We start from the raw sequence: 21,491 nt of genomic DNA, 5'->3' as shown, positions 1-21,491 counted from the left end.
TTTTCCTTTCTTGATTGTATATTATCTGTTATTGGTGGATAATTCTTTTATGTGTCCTTTTCTTGCTAATTATATTGTGATTTTTCTGACAATAGAAATCATAGCTTATACTTGTCAGTGACTCCATAATACCTAGGATGATGACAGTAGCTGTTTTAGTTATCAAGTGCTATGTAATAAACCACCTGAAAACTTAGTGGTTTAAAGTACCAATTATTTGGTTCTGTGTGTTGACTGGGTGTTTTTTTTCCTGGAACCATGGAGCAGCTCATAGGACCAAGATGTCCTCACTCACAAGGTTGGCAGCTGATGCGGGCAGGGCCAGTGTCATGGGCACATGTGTGATATGTGCAGCCACATTGGGCCATGTGTTCAGAAGGGCCTCATACCTGGGGTCTAGTGCTCTATGTTTGTCATCCTGAAATTCTTAAAAATATTTTCTTTCCATTTGTATTTAGTAAGTGAAGAAGGAAGGGACAATGGGGCATGCATGAGGTGAGGACTTGGAGCCTTGGCTCACCTGCAGTCGCACCTCCCATAATTTTTCCATGATCCCAGGATAGCTTCTTGGCTGGCTTCCAGCCTGCTGTCACTTCTTGGCTCCTTGGGCCCCACCCTGTCCCCTCCTCTCCACACCTGCCCCATGACCATTGCTCCCCTCTGCTCTGTCACATCAGTGAATGGAAGGTCAGGGTTCTGCTTATTGCCCTCTGCTCCTGACAGAAGCCTGGGAGCAGAATTGGGGAAGATCAAGGTCAGGGGTGCAAAGCATCGTGGGGCATGCAGCATCTTCAGGTGCTGCAACGGGACTTCAGTTCCACGTGGGTTGGCAGGACCATGGGGAGCTCAGCAGACAACTCTTGACAACTGTCCATACAGGATCTGAGCATGTCCCGTCATACAGATTGCAATTCCTTGGGGTTATCCATCGATTGTGCATTGGGGCTGATGTAGTTCAGGCTAGCTACCTCCAAATTTGGCACCTTGATGTATTAAGTATCTTTAAGCTGAAGGAATTTTTAAAAACATCAGAAGCAGGAAGGTCACTCTGACCTACCTCCCCTCATGCTTCTTACCTGCAACAGATCATAAAACTCCTGTGAGAAAGTTCCCCTCATTGTACCAGGAGGAGGGAGGACATTTTTATCACCAGAGACAGGGAACTTGGGGCCGAGAGATCTGCACAAATAAACCCTGTTAAACCAACCCTTATCTTCCCAGTTACTTCTTCACCATTTACAACTCCTAGCCCAAACCCCTTTGTCTTGTCAATTCTTCACAAATGTATTGTCCTTTGTATAAAAGTTATAAAAGCTTTTTGCTCTGGTCACGTCTTCAAGTATTCATTCTCTTATGAAGGCTCCCATATACATGCAAAAAAAAATTAATAAAATTTGTATGCTTTTCTCCTGTTCATCTCTCTGTCAGTTTAATTTTTAGACCTAGCCAGGGATCCTAAGATGGTTGAGGAAAATTTTTTCCTCCCCTACAGGGCAATGGACCTGCAGGAAGGGAGAGTGACTTTCTTGATCCTGGCTGAGGCCTATGCTTTCAGTTTGCACTGGACACTGCAAATTACATAACTGGACCTGGGTGCTGATCTTCTGAGAGCTCAGCTGGGGCAGTTTCCTGGGAGTGGGGAAGACTTTGTTCTCTTCCATGTAGGCCTTCTTACATTATGGCAACTGGGTTTCATGAGTTTCAAGAAACCAAAGCAGAAGATGGAGAGCTCTTAAGACTCATCCTTGGAAGTTACACAGCATCACTTTTGCCACACATTTTACTCATCAAACAGTTACAGGAACACCAAGAATCAAGGGCAGAAGGGAATACACTTTACCTCTTAAGTAGTAGTGGCAAGGTCATAGGCAGAAGAGCATGTAGGACGGGAGAGACACCCAGTCTGCCATTCAGCTGAAAGCATCAAAGAGTATGGTGGTTAAAAACATAGCCTTTAGAGTCAGTCAGACCGGGGCTCAACTCTGCTCCACCACTGCTTCACAACTAAACTTACTTAGTTTCTCTAAGCTTCAGTTTCCTCATCTGTAAAATGAAGGTTCTTGTGAGGGTTAAATATGATATACACAGCACTTGGCATACTCTACATCCAACATATGGTAGCTATTATCACAATGGAGTCACAGAAGACCCTCTGATAGGATGGACAAAAGCTTCTATTGCCAAAAATAAAAGGGAAAAAGGAAACTTTAACAATTACAAACTCATTATACATTCTTTTGGGTAATATGTTTGACAGTGCTTGGAAATCAAGTTGGCTATGACTACGTATTTACCAAAGGCATGTTTGTTCTTGAGTACCTGAGAAGTGCTCATATTATTTGAAAACACAAATAGTTTAGGTGGAGGCAACATTGTAATATGAACCAATTTTCGGAACTTGACCAACAGTTGATTCTAATAGAGGAAGATAGAACATTAATATACTAAGCACCCTTCTCAGATATTGGGGCCCCACTGAAGAGAAAAAGGAGAGACTGGTCATTGAAGACACATCTCTTCTTGAATAGTATGGAGACGAAGAAATAAGCATTGGATGACTGATCTTTAGTTTAATTTAAAATAGTGCAGCAGAAACCGCCTCAGCAAATGTTAAAGAAATTTGATGTTTTATTATCTTCTATTTATTTTCTGACATGATGTGGAATGCAAACAATTGTGCGAAACCTGAGAATCGCTGACCTTTAGTTTCTGCCCAAGCACTTCTTACTTAAAACAGTAAAAAGAATATATACTTCCTCAGTGAACAACAAAAACTCTTTCTCCTCTAAGCCTAAAATTTTATTTGAATAAAAATAATCATTGCAATAATAATAAAATTAACATAACCTCTCAGGAAATCTGTCATTTTAATAACTGGAAATGAACCAATGAAGAGAAGGTGAAGAGAGACCCTTATGGCTAAATTGACTGAAACATTCTGCAACAATGGAGAAAGAATAATAAAATACAATTAAGGCTGAAAGTGACCTGAGGCTTTAAGTATCAGAGTAGTTAATGGGACATGAAGACCACATAAAGGTCAGCAGCTCAGAAGTGACCTCTTAGTTATAGTATATATGTTAAAAAAAGGACTTGAAACCTCTTTAAATGTGTATAACTTATCATTTGTGAAATGGAAATTGTTGCTCAACTTGCATTAAGATGAAATAGGATTTTTCATTTACTAAAATGACAAAGATTTCTACAAGGTAATAATCAGTGTTGGCAAGGGAGTGGTAAGAGAGGTAATTAGCCCAGAATACATCAAATAGCTCAGGAAAGTCCATACCTCTTTGTTGAGCAATTATTGTTTTTTCAAAACTGACTTGAAAGAAAAGTTAAAGCTTTAAAAAATGAATATGTGCAAAAATGTTCATTACAGCAAGATATATATATATATATATATATATATATATATATATATATATATATATTATGGTATATATATATATATATATATATAATGGTATATATATATGTATATATACACACACACACATACCATAAGGTTTTTATGTTGAAAAGATGAGGCCACTCTGACAGTATAACTTTGGGAACAGTCTAAATACCCAACAATAGGAGAAAGGTTTAATTACAGCACATCCCAGGAAGAAAATATGCTGCTCCTTAAAACTAAGTTTTAGAAGAGACTTGATGACACAGGAAAAATTCTTATAAAATGATATTGGTTAAAAAAAAGCAGATGTAAAATTATAAAGCATGACTCGTTTCACTAAGTGTCTTGAAATAAAACAAGTGGAAGAGGGAGAGGCATGGTGATTAGTTGGCAGAGACTACGTAGATCCCTCCAGACAACCCCCCAGTCTAAGAACCACTGTAATTTGACTCAACTCCAAAGAGGTGAGGTAGAAATATGGGGGCCAGAGCCCACCTCAGAAGCAGCAATGGGGTGCAGGGGCTCTTTAGTTGCTGGTTGACTTGGATTGAGACCCAATCATGGGATAAATAGGCAGGGTCTTGGACAACAATGCAGCTGGAAGAAATGTTATAAACAAAGGGCCTCTACAGGGACTGTTGTTGAGTGTGTCCTCCCATAGGGGACCAAGAAGTACCAAGTTTCTGAAGAAAGCCTACTGTGAACAGTGTAACGAGTAGCCATTTCTATCAGAAATTCTGCTTGTAATTAATGTCCATTGATAGGTATTGCACTAAATAGAAATTTGATATTGAATGTCAACTGTAATTGAAAAAAAAGACTCAATTGATCATAAAAAGTAAAAGTCAGTTGATGCGAAAAAAAAAAAAAAGAATTACACGTGCATTAAACAAGTGTACCTATTTTAAAAAAATTATTTAATGGTATCTCAATAAAAGGTAAATAGATTTCATAAGAAGATTCCAGATTTACTGACAGTGTAGTTTATTCTCCTGGAATATTAAGACTGCCCTCAGAATACCCAATATGTGTTTAATATTGATCAAGAGAGGCTGACCATCGTTCTAATTAAGATGTTAATCTGAGATTTTTTCAATGCCTGGTAGGAAACCTTGAATTTAAACAATAACATGCCATCTGCTATCAATTCTCACTAGAAATATAGTGAAATAAAAAATCATGAACACAGTATTTTTGCCACAAAGACTTCCAAGCTCTAATGAACATGTCACCTGGATTTTATGTAGAAAAGATGAGACCTCTGCAGCTCAAATAAACATCTTTACTTCTAAGGGGCTTGGGCTGGAAGATGACTTACAAAATAACATACAAATTGCGTGTATTCCTTGATAAAAACAAAACAAACAAACAAAAAAACCTGGAGTATCGCTCAGTTAAACAATAATAAAATAAGGTCTTAAAGTGTTCATATTTATATGCTAACTTACACCCTGCAAATAAAGGTGTTATGGGAATCATAGTATATTTTTATTCTCTAGTAGTGCTCAAGTTTTTTGGAAGTAAGCATGGTGCAAATCTTAAGTGGGTAATGTTGCAGTCAAACAATATCATTGTGGTCTCCCTTACAGCTACAAAGCTGTCTTCAGGACTGCGCCAAAGTTCTGTTCATGGGTGAACGATGCATTCATTTAATAGCCAACAACTATTTATTGAGTGCCTGTTATGTACTAGGCACCGGGGAGTCAGTGGTGCGTGGAAGGCATGTGGTCCCTGGCCTCCTCCTGGTTACCTTCTAGTAAGGATGACAGACAAATACAAGTAAAGGAATAATAATTACCAAGACTATGAGAATGATGAAAAAAATAACTAGTTTAGACTCAATGTTCCAATGTGGTATCAAATACTTAACTGGAACTTTAGAAGTATTTTTCTACTTAATGTCTTTACCGAATTTCACTGTGAGTGTGGAGGACTTTGAACTGAGCGGCTGTAGACCCACATGAAGCTGAAGTTTTCCCATAATGATTGGATTCGTTCAACAGCATGGTGTTCTTGTCTGGAAGAGCCACACACTGAACCACAGTGCACGTCACGGTGTATTGGAGATGATGTGGCTTCTGGTGATGCCCAATGGGACTCTAAGCGTGAAGTTTAACTGAGGTTAAAACCGGATAAGGACTGGACCACACTCTTGGGGTCTGGACCAGATTTCTCTCTCAGTGCTTACTGCTGAGTCTGCCTGTTCAGTTTGTGCCACACGCTGTCAGATGGGTCTAGTTTAGTACTGAACTTTCTTTCCTTTCTATCCTCTTAGACCAGGCGATATCCAGCCATGTCTGAAGATCTGTAACACGTAAGAGCCATCTTGACAGCCCACTTTTCCCTGTTATTCAAGTTCTGCTTGCTCTTTGCACTCCCTTCTACCTACCACATTTAAAAATAACAGAAATTGGGCACCTGGCATGGTATTTTTAAAAGAGGGATTCCTTGCCTGAGGTCCTAGAATAGGACCTTCGATGCTTCTATAACCCACCCATTAGATGGTAAATTGGAAGTATGTTAATTACAGAGCTCTTGACCAACTTTTTGTTTAATGGTAATTATGATAAAAAAAAACTCTGTAGCTTTTTGAGAATAGGACTTGAAATTGATCCTGGGAATTCATAAAAATTACACCCTCCAAATTTCAGGTTTTTTTTCTTTTTCTTGCAACACCCCCAACAGCTTTCTTTTTGCATCCAGGATTAGAAAGTCACTTTCTACAAAAGTTCCCCAATCCCTACTTCCCATTCTCAAATGCTCAAATACATTATTTTCCCACTGTGTATTCCATAGTACCCCATTTTTCCTTTAGCAAAGCACTTTTTACATTTATTTTCAACTCATGGTTAACTGTGATTGTTTCTCACTGCGGGGCAGTCAGTGTGATAAGAGCAGAGACCACATATTTCCTCTTCGTTGTCTGTTTAGCACCAAATGCAATAGAATTTAGACTGTATTTGTGAAATGGATTAAAAACGGAATGAACGAATGAATGAATGAATGAATGAATGAATGAATGAATGAATGAAAACATACAATTGGTTTTCACCTTTAGGAACAGCAAGCAATGTACAACCTCCCAGGGCCCTTGGATGCTATTATTGATTACGGCAGCTCCTTCAGGATGCAGAAATAGAAGCACAAGACCAAAATCTCTGTTAGGAGATGCACAGTAGAAGGGAGCAGCAGCTACCATTGCATCTCTACTTGCTTCAAGTGTCACAGGAAAGTGCCTCAGGAAATAGCTCAGGCCTCAGGATGAACCAGTCACAGGTCATTTTCAATCTAGCCCAAATACACATTACCACAGAACAAGTTCTCCAAAGCATTTTTAAATAACCAATCACTTTGCTTAGTGACTAATGTTGTAAAGCTTTGGGGATTTCTCTGTACTTTTTAGACTATTTCAAATAAAAATTAAGGATGGGACAGAGATATAGGTGTGGAGAGTCAGAAGCAACCCACCAAACCAATCTGACAATCCTTAAATGCATTATTTTAATTCAGTATCTAATTAAGAAGGATTCTGTGAGAATTGACTCAACTTATGCTGTGAATGAAGTGTGCAGATTTGCTACACAATGGAAGCAAAAGTTTGTGGGTGTTTATCCATATTCTCATGTATGGTTCCAATAGGAACCTCAAATCACCTCCCTAAGAAATTGGTGGGAAAAAACAAATAAGCAAACAAACAATTAAAAAATCAGCAGAGGACCTAAATAGACATTTCTCCAAAAAGGACATACAGATGGCCAATAGACATACGAAAAAATGCTCAATGTCACTAATCATCAGAGAAATCCAAATAAAATCCACAATAAGTTATTACCTCACACAAGTCAGAATGGCTATCATCAACAAGACAAATAAAAACAAGTGTTGGAGAGGCTGTGGAGAAAAAGGAACCCTCATACACTGTTGGTAGGAATGCAGATTGGTGTAGCTGCTATGTAAGACAGGGTGGAGGTTCCTCAAAAAATTAAAAATAGAATTACCATATGACCCAGCAATCCCTCTCCTCTGTATATACCAAAAAAAATCTGAAAACATTTATCTGTAAAGATATATGTGCTCCAATGTTCATTGCAGCTTTATTTATGGTGACCAAGACATGGAAACAACTGAAGTGTCCTTTGATAGGTGATTAGATAAAGAAGATGTGGTACATATACATGATGGAATACTATTCTGCCATAAAAAAGATGAAATAATGCCATTTGTGTGACATAGATGGATCTTGAGATTATTATGTTAAGCAAAATAAGTCAGACAGAAAAAGTTGAGAACCATATGATTTCACTGATATGTGGGATATAAAACTGAAAGCAACAAAGGAACAAGACAATCCTAAGAAAAACGAACAATACTGGAGGTATCACGCTCCCTGACTTTAGCTTGTATTACAGGGCAACAATAATCAAAACAGCATGGTATTGTCAGAAAAACAGACACACAGACAAATGGAATAGAATTGAGAACCCAGAAATAAACCCACATAAATATGGACAGATAATTTTTGACAAAGAAGCCAAAAACATACAATGGAGAACAGACAGCCTCTTCAATAAATGGTGCTGGGAGAATTGGAAAACCACATGCAAAAGAATGAAACTAGACTGCTATCTGTCACTATATACCAAAATTAACTCAAAATGGATCAAAGACCTAAACAGAAGACCTGCAACAATAAACTGCACAGAAGAAAACATAAGTACTGAACTTATGGACCTTAGGTTCAAAGATCATTTTATGAATTTGACTCCAAAGGCAAGGGAAGTAAAAGCTAAAATGAATGGAATTATATCAAACTGAAAAGCTTCTGCACAGCAAAAGAAACCATTGACAAAATAAAGAGGCAACCAACCAAATGGTAGAAAATTTTTGCAAACAACGCCTCTCATAAGGGGCTTATATCCAAAATATATAAGAAACTCATACAACTCAACAACAACAACAACAAAACAATCCAATTAAAAAATGGGCAAAGGAACTGAAAATTCATTTCTCCAAAGAGGACATACAAATGGCCAATAGACATATGAAAGGATGCTCAACATCACTAATCATCAGAGAAATGCAAATCAAAACCACAATGAGATATCACCTCACCCCAGTTAGAATGGCTATCATTAACAAGACAAATAGTAACAAGTGTTGGAGAGGCTGTGGAGAAAAAGGAACCCTCATACACTGTTGGTGGGAATGCAGACTGGTGCAGCCGTTATGGAAGGCAGTGTGGAGGTTCCTTAAAAAATTACGAATAGAATTACCATATGACTCAGCAATCACTCTCCTGGGTACATACCCCCAAAATCTGAAAACATTTATCCATAAAGACATATGTGCTCCAATGTTCATTGCAGCTTTATTTACGGTGGCCAAGACATGGAAACAACCAAAATGTCCTTCAATAGATGAATGGATAAAGAAGTTGTGTATATACACAATGGAATACTATTCTGCTATAAGAAAAGGTGAAATAGTACCATTTGCGACAACATGGATGCATCTCGAGATTATAATGCTAAGTGAAATAAGTCAGATACAAAAAGCAGAGAACCATATGATTTCATTGATATGTAGTATATAAAACTGAAAACAACAAAGGAACAAGACAAACAAATGAGAAACAAAAACTCATAGACACAGACCATAGTTTAGTGGTTACCAGAGGGTAAGGGGGATGGGAGGTTGTAGAAGAGGGTAAATGGGATCAAATATATGGTGATAGAAGGAGAACTGACTCTGGGTCATGAACACACAATGTGATATATAGATGACGTAATACAGAATTGTACACCTGAAATCTATGTAATTTTACTAACCATTGTCACCCCAATAAACTTTAATTAAAAAAAATTGGTGAAACACTGGATTCTCTTGGGGGTTCTGTCTTGTCTTCTGTGGTGCAAGTCTGCTTTGAAATATTCTCTTCCTTCCATGCAATGTAGGGAATTCTCCATCTTTCTCCTGTGAGAGCAGTGCCATCAATTTTATGTTTCTATGTCTCTTGTATTTCCTCTTGTTTCTAATTGGCTACTGAATAGATTAATTTAATGGGAAAACATTTAATGTGCCTGTTGTCTTTTACCTGAGGAAGTTTTTCTGTCTGTTCCTCTTTCTCTGCTTACCTGATTTTGTGTGTTCTTTCTGCTGAAATCGTGGTGAAAATTATGCATGTCTCCCTGGCACTTTGCCTAGAAAGAAGCAATTTTCAGATTGAATTTACTTTTTAAAAAAATCTCCTTATCTACATGGAAGTTATTGACTGTGCTACTGTATTTCCTATGATGTATGATCAAAAAGTCCCAGTGGCTGCAAGTGGCCTTGGGTTGTGTTATTTAACTCTTTCATGCCCAGCACACGTGGATTATATATAATCATTAATGCTAACTAACCCTCATCTTCCTTCTCCACTGTGTTAAGGAAGGTTTTAATGTTTTGAACTAAACGCAATTCATGTCAAGTCATTGCTTACTTGAAGTCCTTAGTTCATTCAAACTATATTGAGTGTATACTATGTGCCAGGCACTAAATCCTCGTGATACCAAGTCCAATAAGAACAAAAATGACAGGTTAATGAAGGAGATGGAAAAGAAAACAATAAATTGAAACGCAGCATGGTAAGTGTTGTAACCGAGATCATTATAGGGCTTGGGCACTTGATTCAGACTGGACATTTCCCTAAAGAGTATTTTGTTTTGTTTTGGTTTGTTTTTTACCATCTTAACCATTTTTGAAATATAATTCAGTAATGTGTTCATATTAAAAGTATAATTTTGAGAAAAGGATGAGAGGCTTTACTCCATATCTTTGTGTGTGTGTGTGTGTGTGTGTGTGTGTGTGTGTGTGTGTAAACAGCAATCTTGATAATATTAGTATATTTGCTTTGAGTGATGCTGTCTCCCTCACTCTTTGGTGTTTGTCCCTCTTGCCATCCTGTGGTATTGAAAGCAACTATTCTAATATAGTTACAGAGTTTTATTGGCTGATCTCCAACATACTTAATGTTTCTACTCCTATGTTTTGGTCATGCTTTTCCCCTTCCCTGAAACACCCTCCCCTTCTTTTCCACATATCCATGGCTTTGGGTGACCTGCCCCTCAAGGCCTCAGGCAAACCCCACCTGAAATCTGCTTTCTTTGATGCTCAGTTCACCTACTTTAAGGACTTTGCTCATAGATGATGATCATAGTAACTTACGAGTTTTTGGAACTTGGCATATGTTACCTTGGAAAGTTATTCAGACATTAAATATAAGTCTTACCTACTAAGTTACAAATCTCTTGAGGAAAACAACCATGTTTTAATAATAAATCACATGTGATTAGAACTTTAAGAATGCATTTAAAATTTACTGAGAACTTAGTGTGTGCACAGCACTGTATTCAACATAAGGACATGATGACACAGATCCTCTCCTGGAGAACCTCGTTATCTAGTGCTTTCATATACACTATTACATTTCCTTTAAAAAACATTTGCAATAGTTACAGAAGACATTATTATCCCAATTTTATGATACGGATATGGAGACTGAGGAAACTAAGTGGTCTGCAATGGTAAAGCCAAGACCGGTGCTATTTTCTAAGGAGATGCAACATGGCATATTGGAGGGATTATGGGATCCTGGAGAAATAATGCTCAGGATTCTCACTCTGGTAGTTGCCATCTGGGTGGATTTGGAAAAGTTATTTAATATTTCAAAGTTTCAATGACCTCATCATCTCACCCATGAATGATAGTGTCTATTGTATAGACTTGTTGGAAAGGTTACATGAAATCATGAGTAGTGTCCAGTGCCTAGTGAGCCCTCAACAATGATAGCGGCTGCTGCTGCCACTACCACTATTGCTGCCACTACTGCTACTAGTACTACTACCGCCCAGTAGTCCCCCTGTATTCATGGTTTTGCTTTCTACAGTTTCAGTTACCTGTGATCAACTGCGGTCCAAAAATGTTAAATGGAAAATTCCAGAAATAAAAAATTCATAAATTTTAAATTGAACACTGTGCTGAATAGCATGATGAAATTTCACTTTGTCCTGCCCAGGTCATGAATTACCCCTTTGTCCAGTATATCCATGCTGTATGCACTCCCACCTGTTAGTCACTTAGTAGCTGTCTCAGTTATCAAATTGACAGTTGAGGTATCACAGTGCTTGTGTTTAAGTAGCCTTTATTTTACTTCATAATGACTCCCAAAGGAAAAAATAGTGACTGGCAATTCAGACATGCTATAGAGAAGCCATAATATACTTCCTTTTGGTGAAAAGATACGTATGTGTATGTATAGGAAAACACATAGCATGTACAAGGTTCAAAACTATCCACGGTTTCAAGCATCTGCTGGGGAAGGGCTGTCTTGGAACTTACAATGTCTGAGAATTACATTTGCGAATTCATCCTAGAAAAGTGCTACATACCTCATTGCTGACTATCACTATAGTCACCTTCGAAGTGCTCCCCTTGGGAAGCTATGCACTGAAGCCAGTACCTACTCCTCCCTTCAAAGCAATTTTGGAACCCTTTTTCTGGAATGGCCATCAGAGCTGTCGTCGTATTACCCTTGATGTCCTGAATGTCACCAAAATGTCTTCCTTTCAATATTTCCTTTATCTTCAGGTAAAGAAAGAAGTCATTGGGGGCCAGATCAGGTGAGTAGGGAGGGTGTTCCAATACAGTTATTTGTTTACTGGCTAAAGACTCCCTCACAGACAGTGTTGTGTGAGCTGGTGCATTGTCGTCATGCAAGAGCCATGAATTGTTGACAAAACTTCAGGTCGTTTTTGTCTAACTTTTTCAAGCAGCCTTTTCAGCACTTTCGAATAATAAACAGGTTAACTGCCCAGTCGGTACAAATTCATAATGAATAATCCCTCTGATATCAAAAAAGGTTAGCAACATCATTTTGACTCTGGATTTGGACTGACAGAATTTTTTGGTAGTGACTTCCATTGTGCACTTTAACGCTTTGTTTCAGGGTCGTACTGGTACACGCATGTTTCATCATTAGTAATAACGTGTACCCAAACCAATAACGTTGCCCAAAACATCGTCATGCCTCTCCAAAAGGTCTTGGCAAACTTCGACTCTCCGTTGCCTTTGTTCATCAGTGAGCTCCTTTGGGACCATTTTTGCACACACCTTTCTCATGCCAAGATTTTCAGTTAAGATTTTCCGAACTGTTTCTTTATCAATGTTTAGTTGGTCTGCTATGCTTTTCACAGTCAGCCAACAATTTGGATGCACAATTTGACAAATGTTTGCAATGTTTTCATCAGTTCTGCTCGTTACTGGCCGCCATAACCTCTGTTCATCAATGACGCGTCCTCTCCCCTCAGAAAAATGTTTAATTCATTTGTATACTGCCATTTTCTTAAGGGCATTATCCCCATAAACTTGGACTAACATGTCGCTGATTTCACTTTCCACTCTTGCCAAGTGTAACAAGAAATTTAATGTTTGTTTGTTCCTCTAATTCAAGCTCTGACATTCTCACCAGGACACACAAAAACACGCAACAACAATAATGAATGCCACTCAGCAAGACACCGCCACATATCAACACAAACACAGCTGTGAGACACTGATATACAAAGATTCTGTAACCTTATCAAGCTGTTTGTACACTGCTGCTAATGTAAGTGCATGGTGGCAAGTTCATGAACTTAATTGTCAGACCTTGTATGCCCCACAGATTAGGGGGAGATACTGTACTGCTTACTTGTACCACTATTATACGTTCTATGCCTATGATGCATCTCCAGTGCCTAGCACACGAAGGTACTCTTTAATTGTGTTGCTTTTTGCATTTGCACACTAGCCAGAAGCAGGGCTGACACCCAGACAGCGCATGTCAGCACAAGTACCAATTCTTTACAGTTGGTATCCATTCTGACTGAGCAAGTGTCTATCCTGATTGGCTGTTGCCTTTGCTACCGTAATTGTGAAATATTTCGCACAATACTCCTGTCTGGAAGTATCGTGGGACAATTGCTTCATGCATTTTACCTCGTATAGGTAACCACACATAATTAGTGGCTCTATCTTCCTCCATCAGCCAATACTTGCCATAGAGAAGCATGCCACTCAAACACAATCATTAGGCTAACACAGTTCTGAAGAACGTTCACAATACTTGGCACATTACCCATTTGGAGCCAACCATGTGCAGGGATTCTTTATATCAGGCACCTGTGTATCAGGGAAATGCCTTGAAGTTGGGTTTAATCAACAACCAGCCATGGGATTCATTTCCTTATCGCTCTGGTTCAGGAATTTCTATTTGGCTATATTTCTGACATGTCAGACATTTCCCACACGTCGTTCAATTTAATTTAATTTATGATCCTTGCTCAATAATCGTGACTCCAGGTTAATAGATGCTTTGAAAAGTGTAGCAAGTGGGCCTTTCAGACATCTCTGATAGAGCTGCTTTTCCAGGCATCAGGGCATTTTCTACTGTACCCTTGGCCTTAACACAACCAGAAGAGGTGAACAGAAAAGGAACCTCATTAAACATCTGTAGGCTATGAAAATATGAAACCACTGAGCCAGATGGGGCCATAACCTGCATTAATATTGCTCTTTTGAGTAAGGTCACGTGTGCCCATGGCACAAGTGTAAATGCACACAGAGGCTTTCTAAATTGCCTCTGTCTCAGGTGCCAGGGAACTGGTTCCTGGCAATAACAGCTTCTGTGACTCCTACTGCAGTATTCCTCTGACAAAGAAAGTATTGTCAAAATCCAAGCTGGGAGCATGTGCTGCTTGGAAGAGCAGTAACAGAGATCAAGGAGCATGAAATGCAACTGTGCACTTGTAATGAAATTGCCCTTACTTACCGCCTGGTTAGTACTCGTGATTGCCACGGTATGCCTCTGCAATCACTCTCAGCATAATGAAAAATAGCAGCAAACTTTAGCTTTTCAGATGGCTCGTATCAGGAGTAGATAGAAGTGTTTTCAAGGCCGAGGTGGTAATGAAGAGGAATCCATGATGCAGAGAATAGCAATTGATGCTTATTCATGGATAAAGGAGAGATATATTAGCTGGAGGACTTCCCACACACAAGTCTTAGTGATTTAATGTCTCTGCTCAAATGTCAACAATGTACTGTGTTTCTGACTATCCTATCTTCCTGAGAGATTGTATCATTTTCTTTGAGAAGTAATATAGCTTTACTGCAGATGAGAGTCAAGAAAGGTACAACTTCTGGAATAGAATTTAATCGCGTGTGCGCACGCGTGCATACACAAACACACACACATACACACATACACAAACACACACACACACTCCGTGAAACAGGGATTCCACTTCTAGGTATTTATCCTAAGGAAATGCACATATATGTATGTTGCAAATATTTAATTATAATGTTATTCGTTGCAACATTTTCTGTTTTTTAAGAGTAAAACCATAGACCACCCAGATGTCTAACAATAAAAAATTAGTTACATAAATCATGGCACTTCTATATAATGGAACAGCATGTAGCAAAAGAATTGTTTGTAGAGAAAATTCAAGGACAGGAAAAGAATATTTTTAATGTACTTAAATCTATATGTATATATACCAATAAATGGTAAAAAACAATATATATATATATATATATATATACATATATGTATATAAAATGTGAACAATGATTATTTTAGGTGGTAGATTTTGGTTTCTTGTTTTACTTTTTTGCTTAATGATATAAGAAAATACTTTTATAAGAAAAATGTTTGTTTATAGACAAAAAAGAGAAAAATGATAACTACAAAAATAGTGTGAGGTCCTCTTGTGTCTCGGTTGCTGCCGTGCCTTCCAGACTGAGGAAGACCTGAAAACTTCGGGGCCATGTGAGTCATGGCTATGGCCTCATTGGCAAGCAGGAGAAGCACCCAGGAGGCCGAGGTAATGCTGGTGGCACGCATCACCACAGGATCAACTTTGACAAATACCACCCAAGTTACTTTGGGAAAGTTTGTATGAGGCATTACCACTTAAAAAGGAACTAGAGCTTCTGCCCAACTGGATAAACTGTGGGCCTCGGTCAGTGAGCAGACACGGGTAAATGCTGCCAAAAATAAGACTGGAGCTGCTCCTATCATTGCGATCAGGCTATTCCAAAGTTCTCGGGAAGGGAAAGCTCCCAAAGCAGCCTGGCATGGTGAAGGCCAAATTCTTCAGCAGAAGAGCTGCGGAGAAGATTAAGGGTGTTGGAAGGGTCTGTGTCCTGGTAGCTTGAAGCCACACGGAAGGAAGTTCATTAAATGTGCAAGTGTTTTTTCTGTTTTTTGTGTGTGTTTTTTTAAGTAGGTGTGTGCGTCAGTTTTGAATATATGTCATTATAGACTGGTAGAGCTTACTACTCATCTACACATGTGACTATGATTTCATGTCAATATGTGATGTATGATTAACTTTTAATTTTATCTGAGGTTATTGTTTTCCTTTGGCTGTGCACAGAAAAGAACTCGACAGAGCCACACAAGAATGCTGTCCTTTCAAGGGGTTCTTTATCTTCATTTGTATTTACACCATAATGGATAACTTACCACTTCCCAAACATACCCCATATTTTCCCATACTGTTGTAGACTGCTTCCTCCCCTTGGAAAAGGTACCTTTTCTCATCCATTCTTACAAAGTCTACTCATTCATCAAGGACTAGTTCAAACCTTGTTTGTATGATTTGCTCTAAGTCTCCTCATTCATGCACATACTTTAATTTTTCATCTTTTCAGACTTTTGACATTTCACACTATGAGTTGTGTCCATATTTTATCTTCTCTAATATATTGTAAGCTTACAGAAGGCCAAGACTTTACTCATCTTTGTGTATTCATAAAATGGGAGGCATTGACAACATAGCTGGTTAAATATTCACTGAATATGGAAATGAATGGCCCTTTTTTTCAGAATACAGAGATTGACATATGTCTGATATGAATGTTGATAGCACTGATGTGAATGTAGTTCCCTGGCTATTTTGTGATTTCTAAAGTATTTTCAGGCTTAATTAGCACTCACTTTTTGAAATCGGCCTTAATGTAATATATGACTCAATAAGCATTTATGTAAAACAGACACTGCAAGGGAGGCACTCTGAAGTACTATAACAACCAGTTTATAGACTTTTCCAGGAGAATCTCATCTCTAAGGACTCACTGGAGCAAAGGTTAGGGACATGGCTGCTGGAAATGGCCATCTTCTGACACGTGGTACTGAGCCCTCTTTCTATGCCCCCAAGGTGGTTCTGTGAAGATCCTCTCTGAATGCTTCCAAAATGATATCTTAGGTTGGAAGCACTTTGCAAACCATAAAGGGCAAGGCAAATGTTAGTTGAAATGATTACTATTCAGAGAAATCTTTTGCAAAATGCTTGTGGCATGAACCTTCTCATTCGAGAAAGTGAGTTTGGCAGGCCTGAGTTGGTGCCGCACTGGTTGTTTTCCTTTTGTATTAGAGAACATACTTCAGGGACCTGCCCTTTGTGGAAAATGACTTGTTTTGTAAATGTCAGTGACTCCAAACTATCTCTAAGGGGGATTCTCATCATATACACATCAGAGGCTTAGCCAGGATACTCTGTCACTTGAGGACGACACTAAAGTCCACTCTTCCATTAGGACTGCCACTCGGACCTTCCAGTTCTAGGAGTGCTTTCAGATGATGAGCCCACACCTTTTACAGAGTCCTCACCTGCCCCCAGAATAAAGGAGACTCTGATTAGAGCCTGCAATTGGCAAACGTTTTAGTAGCTATGTTCGCATTTCTTCATACAATTGTTCACAGAATGAATTCAAATGTGGTTCCATTTGTAGACAGTTCTTAAATAGTGGACTCTAAGATTAGCCTTAATCCCTTTGAGAATTAGTTCTATTTATGGTTCACAATGTGACATCCTAGTTTGGAAAAGAGAAAAAGAAAAAAAAATAGAAAAATATATATATATAAATATGTATATACATATATAAATATGTATGTACATATATATATATATATATATATGTATGTATACACACACACACACACATTCTCTGAAACATTTTAGAGAAGCATTTTCTATTTTGTGAGATTTCTTAAAAATTCTGGGAGCATGATGAAGCTGCCTTGCTTCCCAGCATGATGCCACAAAGAAGGCAGAGGTGATAGAACTTGAAAACTGCTCCAAAGTGGAAACCAGAAGGAAAAGAGATTCTTGAAACAGTCAGAGACTGCAGAAGCACAAAAGAAGGTAAGAGTACTTTAAAAACAAATAAAATTTAAAGCAAATTCAGTCATTTAGATATTCCTTCACCTTGTCCAATTTGAGAAATGGTAAATACGGACTATTATAGTTAGGAGATACTAGTATCCTGCCCCTTAGGGAAACTCCTAGGGAGTTTCCGCCCTAACTCTTTCTTCCACACTATTACTGCAGACTTTTGCTTTGCAGTGTTACCAGAAAACAAAATCCCCAATGTTATGGAAAGCAAAATGTGCAAGCTAACCAGCCACCATGAGAAGGTCCTGTGATCAATGGATTCAGAGACTGAAGAAATGTGTCCAGACAGATGGATCGAATTTCCTGTTCAGGAAACGGCCCAGCCAGGAGCGCTGGCTGCTCCACACTCTGCCCGTTTTAAGGCTGTCCACTTGCTGCCATAGCCTCAATCACTTAGAGTTAAAGTACTAGTTGAATTGTTGTTAATCTTTCCCAGTGTGGTTCTATCTCAACTAAATCCTTTTTGTTTCTTTTAAGTGGTTTGAAGTGAAAAATAATGAAATTACCGAAGTATTAGAGAGGGTATTTGTGGGGACAGAGCCCCAGAGAGCAGTTTCCAGGCTCTCGGCCTCATGTGGAAAGGTACCAGCTCAGGTAGTAAATGGCCATCAACTGTGATTGGATGGCCATCAGCTATGACTAGTTAGATAGCCATCAGCTATGGCCGTCAGCTGTAACCATTGAGCCATTGGCCACTAATATAACTGCCACAGCTACGTTGGGGAGTCGAGTCAAGGAGAAAGTCGGTCGGTTGGCAGAAAGCAGACAGCAGGTCGCACGTCGTGTGAACCCAGCCGCCAGTGAGACTATAGTGGTATGACTCACCTACCTATGACTCCGTGGGTGTTCCTTTTTGGTCTCACCACATCCTGCATTCTTGTGTGGGGAGCGGGAGCAGAGACCCCGAAGGCTGCCCCGCATGACAGTATTTTTCCTTCTAAACCTGCATATTTTTTAGAGTAAAAGCCTTGCTATTAATAATTTCTCCAGGAAAATAGGCATATACCAAAACTGTCCAGGAAATTTCCCTTTCTCTCTCTATTTCTCTCCCTCTCTCTCCCTTTCTTTCTTCTTTCCCATGGAAGAAAAAAACTATGAAAGACTTTGAAATGAACCAGAAAGATTATTGGGTATCTTCAATGGGAAACCAGGTGCTGTCTAAGCACATCCTTCCAAATTAATTGATTTGGGGGAAATCTCTGCACCTTTCATTGTTTCTGATTTACTGTATATCTCTTTGAGTTATATAAAACTGAAAACAATGGAGATAATTCTTGTGTCTAGAGATACAAATAAATTTTGTCTGGTAGAAATACAATTGATTTCCTCCTCCCTTCTTTCCAGTAATCCAATTTCACAACTGTTTATAAATTCATTTCAACATTACTTATTGCTAATATATCTGTGTTATTTTGAATTCACCTTTGAATTGGTTGTAACTTCTTACTGGTTCTCTCATTAATGAATAAATTAACTAAGATTTTTGATATGTGTTGACATATGTTAACATGTGTAGAATTTTATCTTTTAATAATATTCCTTAACACCTTTTTTTTTCTTCTACTTCTTTTTTTCCTCAGATTATCTAGGGCCCAACAAACTCTCCATTTCACTATAACAATGTCCCTCTTTGGTGAAAGAGATCACTATCAACTGGAAGCAAGAACAGAAGCAGAGAGACCATTCAGAGCCTATTGTAATAGTCCCAGTCCTGGATGAGGGACCATGGACTGAGATTAATGTACTCTGACTGTAAGTAGATGAACGCCTTAAAGAAAAAGCTGACAGAATTCACTGATTGAGTGGATGTGAGGTATAAAGGGAAGAGTGAAGCCAAGGAAGTCCCTCAGCTTTGGGATGATTAATGGGCTAATTGTTGATGCTGTTTGTAGAGATTGGAAAGACTAGGAATGGGGGTGGAACTGAAACATTTACTCACCCAATTGCTGAGAATCTTGACAACTTATAGCTTGTAGGTGAGTTTGCATTCCTGATGCTGGACCTCAGCAGACCAAGGTCACACCCCCTTCTTTATCCAATGATGGAATGATGTAGGGAGAAGACCCAATTTGATACAATTCTAAATAGCCATCCCAGTTCTGGGGCTCCCTGTGGGACAACCTGAGACCTTTGCTATGATGGCAGCAGAAACTTGTTCCTCTGCCTAATCCTTCTGTGAACACTCCCTCACAGGTGTGGATCCTGAAGGCAATCTGCAATAAATGTCTTCCCTGTCAATCTCCATTAAAGAGACTACTCCCTTGGAGCCCAACCTACTTCATAGTTCAAAATCAGTTCTTTCACAGGTCATCTTCCACACTTCTGCAAAAGGTTATGCAAAATAGATTTGATGGTACACCCTCAAGGAGTGGATCACACTCCTTATCTCACCCCAAAATACAAAAAAAAAATTTTTTTTTCTAAGAAATTAATGGCTTTCAATTGTCCATTGCCAGCCTCCTTCAAGACATCTCACAATCTGGCTTCTATATTTTCAGCCTCTTCTCTCACCATCTCACTGTAACCCCCACCACAACCTAGGTTTTTAATTGTAGTACCCATTTACTGTTTCCTGGAAACTATGTTTTCACAACACCGCTCTTTCATCAAATTTCCTGAAAGCTCTCCATCTATCTTACATTCTTCTCACAATGGTAAAATTATGCATACTCCAAAACCTAGTTCAAAGCCAAACTCCAAAATCTATCAGTCTTTCATGAAACCTTCCCCAGTTTTCCCCAAAAGTTCACATCACTTTTTGTGTTCCCATCGCACTCTGTATAACATGTTATCTCTGTTGTTTAGATGTCTGTTGATCCAGCTATGCCGTGAGGTCCCTGGAGGCAGAGAACATCTGGCCAGCACAGTGCCAGGAGCATTGTAGGATTAAGACCCTGCTTTCTTGATCTCTTAAGTTATCCATCTCTATCCTTATGTTTCCAACAGAAATAAAGTGAATGCTCTTTGTCCTAGATTTGGTCTTTTACCCTCAGTTGCTTCATCTCTTTCCCTACTCTGAACTGGGCAAAAGAATGTCAAAGTCCTCCTCTTTACCCCTGGATCTAACTCTGAGAAACTCCAATAGTTTTATTCCTTTCTCCTGGCCCCATCCTGGCCCCCCCCTTTTTTTTTTTTCTCAGCAAAATCACATCTAACACCAAAGGTCACTAGCTGAACTGAAATTCTAAAGTACAGGTGTGTTGAAGAGATGTCCTGGAGCCTCAGCTGCCTCTTTTCTCCCCACCTGCTATGTCCCCAAGAGTATGCACCCCCTTTAGGTCTTGTAAATGTATGATCCTTCAAATCTTAGTTTGGTGACATTTGTAAAAAGATTGAAAAAAAAAAATAGGACATCATCTTTCTCTACTCCTCTCTTTTCTCCTTTTCAAGATTGAGAATCTCCTCTGTCTTGACTCCTTGGTAGGACCTTGTGATACCATCTTTATTCAGATCTTCCAAAGAAATCTGGAGTGAACATACAAGACTAAGTATTTGGTCAACTCTGGGGTTCAAAAATGCTTATTAATGGGAAGAAGGAAGGGAGGAATAAAGGAAGAGAGGGAAGGAACAACAATCCAGTTCAAAGTTCCACTTCCGCTGCTCCCAGGCCTATAGAAGCTATGAGAATATTTTTTGCACAGGCTTGTTCAATAAGGGGTAATTTCTGAGAAAAATGCAAAGCAATGAATATCAGAAGTTAGTACTTCAGACACTCATTCATACAACTGTAATATAAAGTCATTCAAAGAGTGGCTCCAGGAAAACAAAACAAAACATTGTTCCTCAGAAAGATTTATTTTAAGGTGATCAGGTTACTTTAGACTTTCTTA

At 38.8% G+C, this 21,491-nt stretch overlaps 1 long non-coding RNA gene and 1 pseudogene across 1 annotated transcript in view; both read left to right on the top strand.

Moving 5' to 3' along the window:
* Positions 1 to 20,635, top strand: part of LOC141571309 (uncharacterized) — a 29,729-nt gene extending 9,094 nt beyond the window's left edge. The window contains exons 2-3 of the long non-coding RNA XR_012496072.2: positions 17,519 to 17,631; positions 19,242 to 20,635. This is a non-coding gene — a long non-coding RNA (uncharacterized LOC141571309). The remainder of the gene's footprint in view (positions 1 to 17,518; positions 17,632 to 19,241) is intronic.
* On the top strand, positions 1,679 to 15,725 carry LOC141571230 (large ribosomal subunit protein uL15 pseudogene; annotated as a pseudogene).
* Positions 20,636 to 21,491: the final 856 nt, after the last annotated feature.

The sequence above is a fragment of the Rhinolophus sinicus genome, chromosome 16 (genome assembly GCF_057876585.1).
Source record: "Rhinolophus sinicus isolate RSI-liver-muscle chromosome 16, RSI-T2T, whole genome shotgun sequence".
In the NCBI taxonomy this organism is placed as follows: Eukaryota; Metazoa; Chordata; class Mammalia; order Chiroptera; family Rhinolophidae; genus Rhinolophus; species Rhinolophus sinicus.
This window is presented reverse-complemented; position numbering and strand designations above follow the sequence as displayed.